We start from the raw sequence: 13,718 nt of genomic DNA, 5'->3' as shown, positions 1-13,718 counted from the left end.
TACTCCCCAGTACTCCACGTGAGAGCAGAATAAATATCACCTTAGATACTATTTACATTTAGGGCCAAGGACTACCATTACCTTCCCATCAATATCAGCACTTACAGGCCATAATATGGTGAGACAGGCCTCCAACCTGTAATTTTCATAGGCCCTAATTCATGGTAAAAGGAAATAATAGATGAGGTTATTCAACTAAACAATGATGATACTTACACATAATTGCCAGAGATGACTAGTATTGCCACTGCTAGATCAGCCTCAATCTATCATTTTCATGGGAAATTACACACTAACCTATGAGCAGTTTTACAAGCCATTTTACAGTCCAGCGCCCTCAGAATGAGGAAAGCACTTTCAGAGCAAACTTTCTATGTACCAGAACTTAATATATCTTTTTTTTAATAGTACATAATATAACTTTCTGCTTAATAGAACTTAAAATAACTTTCTGTTTCTATTTAATATAACGTTTTGGCATATATATATATATATATATATATATATACAAGCAAATAGATAAATGTCCCGAGACATACAATTGTTTACTCATGAGTTAAGCATGTAGATGTTGAGTGAGATGTCATGATCTGTGCTTCGTAATTATTTGCCCAATTTCAGTTTGGAGTTGCATTCCCTTCTTTTGCCCCCAGAGGGACAGAGAGAGATGCAGACACAGTAGTCATTCTCACCCCTATTTTACAGTTCCATTGAATACAGTAGCTATTAAATGTTATATTATACAAGTCATTAATCCCCATGATTAACTGATTGGATCAGAGAGTTGCAGCAGAAGTGCCAGCAGGATGACAGTATGTATAGTATTTGAGACAGTATTTACAATAGTTAAAACCACTCCCCCCCCCGCCATTCAGAACGCTGTGGAATTCAGGAATCACCTGAACTGGATCCAGAGTCGGATAGTTGCCAGCAGAAAGACAATCCTCCTGCTCCTAGGTAAGCTGGCTGTGACCCTGGATGGAAATACACTGCAGGCTCTGGCAAAGCTCGCAGGAATGTCTGATTGATCCCAAATATTGGATGTGCCAATTACAACTCAGATAAGAGAGGCTGATTTATATAGAGATGTATATACACATTTTTCCTTTCCAATAAAATGTGAGTGAGTTCCATCTTGATCGAGAGAGGGTGTGGCCTCTGGCTGGTCTTGCAGGGCTGTTTTAGAAGAGAATGCTATCGGCCTATCAACAGGGCCCAATTTTTATCTGATAAAAGCATGAAGACAATTTAATGCCAGAGGTTTAGGCATAAAAGTACTAACATAATGTTAAATGCCCAGGAGCGTTCCGGCTAAAATCATAACTTTACTTGATTTACCATTTGAATTTATTGCCAGGAAGTTGGATCAAAGGTAAATACACAGAGATGCAGTTTCCTTGAGCCAAATTAATTAAATGTTGGCCCTCCTTTACTGTCATCAATTATTATAATGTAATTAGTCAGGAGATAAATAATGTGAGTTTGTGTTGCAGGGTATTCTGTCTGCAGCAGGGTAAGGGCACTGTAAAACACGGTGAAATCAAATGAATATGAACATATTCTCCTCAAATAGTTTGTCCACCAACCACACATAAATGTATTTCTTCATTGAAGGATGTTTTTTTTCATGATCAATGCATGTAATTCAATGTGGTTCTGGGTTGCTAAGATTTTGAAAAAAAAGTTAGCTACATCATTTTCATTGACAATATTCAGTGATTTGCCCAGGCATAACATACATTATTGATACAAGCTTTAAAGGCATCTAATGGCCCTTTTCCCCAGACGGATGTGCAAACGGCAGATAGTGAAAATAGATGATGCAATGTTAAAAGTGTCAAACAACTATTCAGGGATGTAATTGCCTCTTCCTGCACCCCAGTCGTTCCTACTGGGAGTACAGTCGTTGTATGTGTGCCAAATGGCAGTCTATTCCCTACATAGTGCACTACTAACCTATGGGCCCTGGTCAAAAGTAGTGCACTATGTAAGGAATAGGGTGACATTTGGGACGTAGACATTAAAAGCTTCCTCCCCCTCTCCCAACTCTTCAGGAGCATCCCGAGTCGCTCTTTTTCCCCACACTACTTCACATAATTGAAAAGCATCTGCTGCACGATAAAAGACGCCATCGTCGCCAAATTAGCGCCATATTCAAAAAGATCTGAAAAGCCGCTGAGCGTTTACAATGGCGCCTTCAAGAGCATCAACGGCTCAATCATCCTGTGTGTGTTTTTGTTTTCCCTGTTGTCAACTCTAAAAAGATGCCAAAGTGAAGGTTGTGTCTTTTTCCCCCTTCCATGTTCATTATAGTAGATGAAGTAGCAGATTCTTATCTTATCTTATCTTACTATAACACTATCTTTGAGTGAAGTGAGGATTACATCATTGGAACTTCCAGCACAGCTCAAGGTGACACCGTGACAGATAGTTATGACTCAACAACTCCCACTGCGATCAAGTTGATCCTGTATTGTCTTACACCAGGCAGTCAGTCAAGCAGCCAGCCAGCCAGCCGACCTGGGAGTGGGTAGGTATGCAGGCAGTGCGACTGGAGCCATGACCCGGGTCGGGTGCTTCTAGGCTGGGCTGAAGTGCTGCCGTAGCCCCAGTGAGGACATCTGTCAGCAGCACCAACACCAGGCCAGATCCCTACTGCTGCAGCTGCCTGCTTCTGAAGATTGACCCCCCCTCCCCCCTGAGTTGAATCCTCTCCACCATCATCAAAGACAGAGAGAGAAACAGAGAGAGAAACAGAGAGAGAAACAGAGAGAGAGAGAGAGAGGGAGAGAGAGAGAGAGAGAGAGAAGGAGAGAAAGAGAGTTATAGGGACAGGGACATAACTCTTGTAACACATTTGACAGAGGATGCTGTTAAGTCAAGGAGCTTGAAACGGTATCTTCAGCTCTTGTATCGAGTGACATCCTGGCAGGGCTACAAGAAGCGCTCACTCTCCTGGTTGGGAGGGGAGGAGGAATGCAGATCAGTGCTCCAGAGTAAGACTCCTGCTTCGCACCTGCCTTCACACTGACTCCAGATCAGATCACCGAAGGAATGGAACACAGACATAGAACGTTTTTAAACTAACAAAATATATGACGTAGGATCAGATTTGCAACTTTCTGTTTACAATATCCTTACATTAGCATTGGGTTTGGTGTGGCCAGAGCCAAATTGAGACGCCAGATCCGCCTCTTTACACTGTAAAAGCATGAGTTATGTGGAAAATGTCTCTTCGAAACTGGTTTTAGTACGCTATCCACTAAGGTGGTGTAGCAATGGTGTAGAGAAGTCAGAAATAATTGAGATTTGCATCTTTACATTACTGTTATTCTTGCAATAACTCTCGTAAATTCATCGTAGTGCAAAGAGCCCCTACCTGTGTGTAAAAAGGCTCATAAGTATACATCCTCGCACATTACTGAATGGTTGACATAACAGTTCATAACGTAAACAATATTAGAGAATCAGAATTGTGTTTCACCATTCTTTGAATGGTTCTAGTGAAGTGCACTTTCCAGCACATTCTACTCACAGGGAGAAATCAAATGGAGATTCCCCTGCCCAAAAAAATCCAACTCATGACAAGTCGTATGAGTATGTAGGAAGATTTCTGTCAAAATGAATGAGACCATTCAAAACTTTGACAGAAATCTACGGTATCTCCATATGTCAAGCCCGTGTTTAAGACTAGGCTGGTGATTTCTCCCAGAAACTCAGGACACATTAGAAAATCGGATATTCTCTACTAGTTGTTGCAATCTCACCCATTGAATTACAATAAATTGATTAGCATAATACCAAACTACAAAGGAGGCAATGACACACTGGATTACTATTGAGTCATACAGTAAACTGATATCAGGTTATTACCACAATGTAAATGACACATCCAGTAAGGCTTTGCTTAGGATGATGACAATCTCGACACAAAAGGTTTGTTCGGCTAGCGTTCGTCACTCACTTAGACAAAAATGGACCGTCTCTTCGTTATGGGATAGCGGCTGTTTTGTGGACTCACAGAAAGAATCATTGTTTTGATTCTGAATACATGAATAAAGAAGACGTAACAGCCTGGATCCCAAATGGCACCCTATTCCCTATGTAGTGCATTACTTTTGACCAGGGCAGTTGTGCCCAATACAGGTATTAGGGTGTCACTTGGGACTCAATCTTCCTGGGTCTACTAAAGACTGTAGACAGACAAGTAAACAAGCCTGGTCCCGTGTTAGACCTCAAACAGCAAAAAAATCCCTAGAAATGATGAAGGACAAACAACGTAACGTGCTGCCACGCCGATAACCCAGACAACGTTTACCCGCACGGCGTATACTTAATACACTATTTCCAAGCAGTTGCCTTTTTTTAAAGAGCAGACGCAGGCTAGATGACCTGAGATTGAGAAACCACATGTGAAGGGAAGAGCATCGAAACAGAGTATCGTGTTTACCTTATAGCATATCTGGTAATCCCCCGTCCTCCTCCCCCCACCCCCCACCCACCCCCCCCCCATCAACTAGCAATTATATCCAGTTAGAGATTACGTGTGCTGCTCTGTTGCACCTCTGTCTTCTTCACAGGAACCCACCGAGTCAACTTGGACTGATAATAATAATAACGGTCGGCTGTGTTTTTAGCCATTCATTTGATAAAGTGCCTTTCACCTTTTAGCTTTAATTATGCCCAGACATGCCAGAGGGAGGGGTGAAGGGAGGAGGGGAAGAGGGGGTGAGGGGTGGAAGAGAGAGAATCAGATGGTAGGAAGCAAGAGCTGTGTATCAGTCTTAGAGGATAGAAAGGGCTAAGGGGAGGGGGGGGGGGTAAAAAAGAAGAAGAGAACGTCTTGAAGCGTCTATTTTTTTTGTTTTTCGAGACAGATATATCCTGTTGACGGAAAGGGCCGTGGTTCATAACAGAGCATGTCTGCTAGCAACAGCTTAGTTGGTCCACTGAGGTGTCTGTCCACGCGTCTTATGGGGGTTCCTTTAAAGGAGATGACTAAAGCAGTCTCTCCCGAAAAGCAGAAAAAATATGTGTTTATTTTGATGACCCCGCTTGACACTGTGGCGCTGCCTTCGACTTACAAAAACATGCTACTCCAAGGGTTGACTTTCAGACAGCCAGGCAGAGAGAGATATGTGAGAGCCTCCATTATCCACATGGATGACATTTCAAAATGTAACAACCTATCTTTTTTTTGTGTTTAAATGTCTTCTTTTTAATTTCTTATACAGTCCGACTGTGTGTTATAGGAGTGACACTTGGTTGGCAGGGTTTTCTTGAGGAAATGTCTGACTGCATCCCAAATGGCACCTTATGTGCACTATACTGTATAGTAGGGCTGTCACAATAACCGTACAACTGTGTGACTGATGGTTATGGATGAGGAACTTCATGAAAATAAAATACCCGGGGGTTTTGTGTATGTGTGTGTGTGTGTGTGTGTGTGTGTGTGTGTGTGTGTGTGTGTGTGTGTGTGTGGGGTTGTGTGTGTGTGTGTGTGTGTGTGTGTGTGTGTGTGTGTGTGGGTGGGGGGGGGGGTTGATGAACAGCTGGCTGAAAACGGGATAGCCGGGCATTAGTGTGGTTGGGTTCGCTTCGTGGTAACATGGACTCTTAAAAACCTGATATAAGTTTGTTACTCATTACTGAAACAAAGCAAGGTGTTGTAGCAAACGAGCACACGTTGAAAGGTGTGGCAAGGTGCAGCCACAGCACACAGAAATATAATATATGGCAGCACTTGCAGTCAGGAACGGAGGAGAGGAAAGAATGTGTGTCTAATTATTATTATAATCATTTTTTTTTGCTAATCTAACGATTATTACGGAGACAGCAGTCATTTGGCGGGCCAATTATCATGATCCAAAATTCCATGACCGTGGTTGGTGCCGTTTAAGGTGAGGGAGGACAATTTTTTTTATGAGCATGGCCTTACTTCTATTATAGCACATTGAATGACTCTCATTCAAATTCCATACACAGCTCAATGTAACATCAATAGGTTTATGCTACTACATGATACTCAAATTTTCCCTATGCCGATCATGAGGTTGCTACAATCTAGCTTATGAATGAAAGTTTACAATGTAGGTGCACAGGTCCGAGAGAAATTTCAGTAATCAAGGTGACAGACATTGACACATTCAATGCCGCCTTGCACCCTCTTGCCTGCCTGTAGCTGATCTAAGGTGTAATCATTAGTCCAACACTTGCAAAGAGAGTTTCTATTGGACAAATTCAGGTGTGTTTATCCCTGTTTTGTTCCGTTTGCTTCTGTTTAAGATATGTTTTTCAGCAGAATCGGCGGAATGATCACACGCAAACACAGTTCACTTTCATAGCAGCCACATACAAACAGCATGATCACTTTGCTCGTGAATTTTTTCTCTCATCCATGCGATCTCATCCTCTCACCTTCTCCCTTCACTTGTGGACTTCAGTGCACAACACATTAGCTGTCTGTGACCAGCCGAAAAACTTTTCCAAGCCAAACCTTCATATCATAACGTCATTGTCAACATAGCCACTAGAACTAACGCATTAGTAAAATTGCTACAATCATGCAGTATAATGTACAGTCAGCAGCAAGCAGTTTAGCAGTTATGCCGGCAGCTCCCGGTGGCAATACATTTGTAAAACCAAAACCTTACCTTGACTTGAAAGAGTTCCAGTGTTGGAAAGCCATAGTCAGCTAGCTAACATAGCATCTCCCTCTGTTTGAGCTGGGTGTTTGAGTAGGCTAAACTAGCTAGCTGCATTCCATAGCTAAGTAATTGAAGTGAAATAAAATACAACAAAATATAACTATCTCTCTCTCTCTCTCTTTCTCTCTCTCGCTTCTCCTTAATTTGTGAACAAATTACTTTGTTCAAAACTGTTCAATCGTTGTCTTCCGTTCACTTTGAGTCAACTACTCACAACATTTTATGCACTTCAGTGCTAGCTAGCTGTAGCTTATGCTTTCAGTACTAGATTCATTCTCTGATTATTTGATTGAGTGGAAAACATGTCAGTTCATGCTGCAAGAGCTCTGATAGGTTAGAGGACATCCTCTGGAAGTTGTCATAACTACTGTGCAAGTCTATGGAAGGGGATGAGAAGCACGAACCTCCAAGGTTTTGTATTGAAGTCAATGTACCAAGAGGAGGACAGAAACTAGCTGTCCTCCGGCTAAATCATGATGCTACCCTACTGAGTGCTGTTGAGGCTAGTGTAGACCTTAATTTAAAACAGTGTGTTTTAATGAATTATTTGGTGACGTGAATATATTTAGTATAGTTTTATCTAAAAAGGATAACTGTTTTAATGTTTCACTATTTTTTTTAAATAAAATTCACTGAGGAGGATGCTCCTCCCCTTCCTCCGATGGGGAGCCTCCACTGGTCACAGCCCTATTACCTACTAGCCCTGCTACAATCATGCTATTTTGTTTGTTTTTTGCATTGTTTGTAATTTGTTTTGTACATAATGTTGCTGCTACCGTCTCCTATGCCCGAAAAGAGCTTCTAAACATCAGAACTGGGATTGCTCACCTCAAACTGGACGCGAGGGATATACTGTTGACACCCGACCAGGCCCCGATCCCCATGATTCACTGGAAAAGGAAACGGCAATTCCGAGGCAAAAGATCAGGTTGCCTTGTGAGGACAAGGCGACGGGTGGCTAATCTGCCCTTGCCCTCCGTTCTGCTAGCTAACGTTCAATCACTATTAAGTAAATGGGACGAAATGAAAGCATGTATATCCTACCAACGGGACATAAAAAAACTGTAATATTTTATGCTTCACCGAGTCGTGGATGAATGACGACATTAAGAACATAGAGGGTTATACACCATATCGGCAAGACAGAACCAAAGCCTCTGGTAAAGACACGTGGCGGGGGCCTATGCATTTATGTAAACAACAGTTGGTGCACGATATCTAAGGAATTCTCAACGTTTTGCTCGCCTGAGGTGGAGTATCTTATGATAAACTGCAGACTTCCCTATTTACCCAGAGAGTTTTCATCTGCTTTTTCATAGCCGTCTGTATACCACCACAGAGCAAGGTTGGAACTAAAACCAATGAGTTGTATTCCGCCATAAGCAAACAGGAAACGCCCATCCAGAGGTGGATTTCGAAGTGGCCGGTGACTTTAATGCAGGGAAACTGAAATCAGTTTTACCGAATTTCTATCAACATGTTAAACGTGCAACCAAAGGTAAAAATATTCTAGACTACCTCTGTACCACACACAGAGACAATTACAAAGCTCTCCCTCGCCTTCCATTTGGCAAATCTGACCATAACTCTATCCTCCTGATTACTGCTTACAAGCAAATATTAAAGCAGAAAGCACCAGTGACTCGGTCTATAAAAAAAATGATCAGATGAAGCAGATGCTAAACTACAGGACTGTTTTGTCGGCACAGACTGGAATATGTTTCGGGATTCTTCCGATGGCATTGAGGAGTACACCACATCAGTTACTGACTTTATCAATAAGTGCATCGAGGACGTCATGCCCACAGTGACTGTACGTAAATACCCCAACCAGAAGCCATAGATTACAGGCAACATTCTCACTGAGCTAAAGGGTAGAGCTGCCGCTTTCAAGGAGCGGGACTCTAATCCGGAAGTTTATAAGAAATCCCGCTATGCCCTCCGACGAACCATCAAACAGGCAACGTGTCAATACAGGACTAAGATCAAATCGTACTACACCGGCTCCAACGCTCGTCTGATGTGGCAGGGCTTGCAAACTATTACAGACTACAAAGGAAGCACAGCCGAGAGCTACCCAGTGACAGGAGCCTACCAGACGAGCTAAATAACTTCAATGCTCGCTTCGAGGCAAGTAACACTGAAACATGCATGAGAGCATCAACTGTTCTGGATGACTGTGTGATCACACTCTCCGAAGCCGATGAGAGTAAGACCTTTAAACAGGTCAACATTCACAAGGCTGCTGGGCCAGACGGATTACCAGGACATGTACTCCGAGCATGCGCTGACCAACTGGCAAGTGTCTTCACTGACATTTTCAACCTCTCCCTGTCTGAGTCTGTAATACCAACATGTTTCAAGCAGACCACCATAGTTCCTGTGCCCAAGAACGCTAAGGTAACCTGCCTAAATGACGACTGACCCATAGCACTCACATCTGTAGCCATGAATTGCTTTGAAAGGCTGGTCATGGCTCACATCAACACCATTATCCCAGAAACCCTAGACCCACTCCAATTTGTATACCACACCAATAGATCTACAAATGATGCAATTTCTATTGATGTCCACACTGCCCTTTCCCACCTTGACAAAAGGAACACCTATGTGAGAATGCTATTTGTTGACTACAGGACCCTGGGACTAAAAATCCCCCTCTGCAACTGGATCCTAGACTTCCTGACGGGCCGCCCCAGGTGGTAAGGGTAGGTAACAATACATCCGCCACGCTGATCCTCAACACGTGGGCCCCTCAAGGGTGAGTGCTCAGTCCGCTCCTGTACTCCCTGTTCACTCATGACTGCACGGCCAGGCACAACTCCAACACCATCATTAAGTTAGCTGATGACACAACAGTGGTAGGCAACGATGAGACAGCCTATAGGGAGGAGATCAGAGACCTGACCATGTGGTGCAAGAAAAACAACCTCTACCCCAACGTGATCAAGACAAAGGAGATGATTGTGGACCTCAGGAAATAGAGGACCGAGCACGCCCCCATTCTCATCGGGCTGTAGTGGAGCAGGTTGAGAGCATCAAGTTCCTTGGCGTCCTCATCACCAACAAACAAACATGATCCAAGCACACAAAGACAGTCGTGAAGAGGGCACGACAAAACCTATTCCCCCCTCAGGAGACTGAAAAAATTTGGCATTGGTCCTCAGATCCTCAAAGGTTTTACAGCTGCATTATCGAGAGCATCCAGACGGTTTTCATCACCACCTGGTATGGCAACTGTTCAGCATCGGACCGCAAGGCACTACAGAGGGTAGTGCGTACGGCCCAGTACATCACCGGGGCCAACCTTCCTGCCATCCAGGACCTCTATATCAGGTGGTGTCAGAGGAAGGCCCTAAAAATTGTCAAAGACTCCAGCCACCCTAGTCATAGACTGTTCTCTCTGCTACCACATGGCAAGAGGTACTGGAGCATCAAGTCTAGGACCAAAAGGCTCCTTAACAGCTTCTACCCCCAAGCCACAAGACTCCTGAACAGCTAATCAAATGGCTACCCAGATTATTTGCACTCCCACCCCACCCCCACCCCCACACTGCTACTACTCTCTGTTATGATCTATGCACAGCCACTTTAACAACCCTACCTGCATGTACATAATTATCTCAATAACATCTATCCCAGTGCCCCCTGCACATTGACACATTGACTCTGTACCAGTACCCCCTGTATATAGCTATTGTTGTTCACTGCAGCTCTTTAATTATTTGTTTTTCTTATCTCTTACTTTTTTCTCAATTTGTATTTTTTTGTTATTTTCTTAAAACTGTATCATTGGTTAAAGGTCTTGTAGGTAAGCATTTCACTATAATACAACACCTGTTGTATTCGGCGCATGTGACAAATAAAATGTGATTTGATTTTTTGACTTGATACTCTATAGGGAATAGGGTGCCATTTGGAATGCACTCATTGTGTAGAAGTGTGGTATTTCAGAGAATGTGTTCACCTGCGTAAGTCCTCGGGCTCTGTTAGCAAGCTGAGCACCTCTGCTTCATACTGTTGGCATACATGTGAGTGTCATGTTCAATGTGAAATATCACATTTTTTAGATGACAACACACGCCCACAGGTACGAGGAGGTGGGAAGAGGTGAAAGAGAGAATGTGCGTGTGTTTACTTGGTGAAAAGGTAACACATCTGTCTGGCCGAGAGCATGATTATGAGAACTGAAAATAGGAAAGAAAGAAACACCAAAATGGCTTCACATTTTTCCTGACTACTTATGGGGCTTATAGACAATCTGGAATTCCTCCTGACCCTGCCTTTGTTTAGTAATAGAAAATACTGGGCTTTGGAGAATGGAATCAGTTTGCGGTGGTCAGATCAGTGTGTGTGTGTGTGTGTGTGTGTGTGTGTGTGTGTGTGTGTGTGTGTGTGTGTGTGTGTGTGTGTGTGTGTGTGTGTGTGTGTGTGTGTGTGTGTGTGTGTGTGTGTGTGTGTGTGTGTGTGTGTGTGTGTGTGTGTGTGTGTGTGTTGATTCTACCATGATTGTGCATAAACATCATACAGCCTGTTATTGGTAATGGGGAGAGTTTAGCATGTCTTGGGGGTATGTATAACCATTGTGCATCTGTAACTTTCTCACTCATCATTATTCATGACTCATTCATGAATGTCCGTAATCATGGTGGAATCCACATTAATGTAGAAGGGTTAAGAAACATATTCTATTCTTATTTAGAATAAAAGTGACTCCACAAAATAATCCAAAATACAACAAAAACTGCAACTGCATCCAACAAGTTTGTAGAGTCACAAGTGAGATGTAGTCATTGCGTGCTAGGAATATAGGACCAAATACTACACTTTTTACCAAATGTAATACAATAGTGAATTTGTCCAAATACTTATGACACCTTCAAATGGAGGGACTAGATATTTAAAAAACTGCTTTAATTTCTAAATGGTAAAACAGATATGCATGAAAATACCCTCAAATAAAATGTTACATTCTGTACTGTAGCCTCAAATCCAAAATGATGGAGTACAGAGCCAGAACAAAAGTTTAAACTCTCTTGCCCAACTAAATACGTAGAGTAGTGTATGTGCGTCTGCGTGTGCGTGTGCGTGTGTGTGTGCGTGTGCTCGTGCGTGTGTGTGTGCGTGTGCGTGTGTGTGCGCGTGTGTGTGCGCGTGTGTGTGCGTGTGCGTCTGAATGGCTGCTTGTGTTCATGTGTGTTGTGAACATTTGTATGAATGAAAATGTATCATTCTGCCACAACCCTCCATACACATATACACATCTCACACATATCTGATATTTCTCCTGCACTCCTACACTACAGTGGCATAAGTTAGCAAATAAGGTACATTTTCAGGAGGAGGTAGCTTTTAATATGCTTAGGGAATGGTAATCTTTACTTTTAATACGCTTCTGACCTTCTTGCGTCTGCAGTCTATAATTGGAAAGTCTGGCGGTGAGTTAGATTGACAGAATGCCGTGTCTTAGGGAGGTAAAGCCTTGTCCCACCGTCGGTCGCTTGACCCTTCTAAATCACCATGCGCCTGCATGAGAAATGTTTCATCTAACAAATTGGTTCCTGCTTTTAAAATTTTTTTTTTTTATCACTCTTTCATTTCACCAATCCGTACTCGGGACTGGAAGGTGATGTCATAGTCTTGTCCTTTTAAGAGTGACTGTGGACCATATATTTTGAGAGGAGAGCGAGAGCAGGGAGAAGGTAACGTAATCACATTGTGCCCCTTTCCTCTCAAATTCAAGTGTCCCCACAGAAGACATGATGGAGATGGTTTAGCTACGTATCTCTGTGTGTTTGGACTTCGATATAATTTATACAACGGAATTGTTGAATACTTGTCTCTGATTGGCTTGAAGGGCATTTTAGACTGTGCATTATTTCCCCTATAACACACAGTATATTTGCACGGTAGAATTCAATGGCTATAGTTCATTCTTACATGGTCTATGTTTGAGTGTCAAGGTTCAGGAGAAGACCCAAATGCAGACAGTTTCGAAGTAACAAAAGTGTATTACTCAAACAGGGATGCAGGCAAACGACAGGTCAAGGGCAGGCAGAGGTCAGTAGTCCAGAGCAGAGTCCGAAAGGTACAGAATGACAGGCAGGTTCAGGGTCAGGGTCAGGGCAGGCAGAATGGTCAAAACAGGGAAAGCTAGAAAACAGGATCTAGAGACAGATAGGGGCACGGGAAAAACGCTGGTAGGCTTGATGAAACAAAACAAACTGGCAACAGACAAACAGAGGACACAAGCATAAATACACTGGGGAAGATGGGCACGGGAAAAACCGTTTGTCTGTTGCCAGTTCGTTTTGTTTTGTGAAGCCTACCTGGGGGGTGGAGACAAGCACAAAGGTGAAACAGATCAGGGTGTGACATTGAGCTAGTTTAGGAATCAGAAGTTGAATTGAAAACATTATTGGCATTGTCGAATTCAATTTTCATAACAGATAGCTAGGACTGATGGTCTGTGTGTTTGGTTACCACACAACTACTGTAGCTATCTAGTAAACTTGCAAGCTACTCCAGTGGATGAACATTTTCTTTTTCTCCTCAATTTTGTGATTACGATCTTGTCTCATCGCTGTGACTCACCAACGGGCTTGGGAGAGGCGAAGGTCATGCGTCCTTCGAAACATGACCCGCCAAACCACGCTTCTTAACACCCGCTCACTTAACCAGGAAGCTGCACCAATGTGTCAGAGGAAACACCATTCAACTGATGACCGAAGTCAGCCTGCAGGCACCCGGCACGCCACAAGAAGTCGCTAGAGCGCAATGAGCCAAGTAAAGCCCCCCGGCCAAATCCTCCCCTAACATGGACGACGCTGGGCCACTTGTGCACAGCCCTATGGGTCTCCCGGTAACAGGAGGTAATGACATATGCTGAGATCGAACCCCAGGCTGTAGGGACACCGCTGCACTGCGATGCAGTGCTTTAGACTGCTGCACCACTCAGGAGACCTGATGAACACATTTCTACCGGCCAATCTATGCGTTCTCTGGAAAATA

Source organism: Oncorhynchus masou, chromosome 28 (genome assembly GCF_036934945.1).
Source record: "Oncorhynchus masou masou isolate Uvic2021 chromosome 28, UVic_Omas_1.1, whole genome shotgun sequence".
Lineage (NCBI taxonomy): Eukaryota > Metazoa > Chordata > Actinopteri > Salmoniformes > Salmonidae > Oncorhynchus > Oncorhynchus masou.
Note: the sequence above shows the minus strand (reverse complement) of the source record.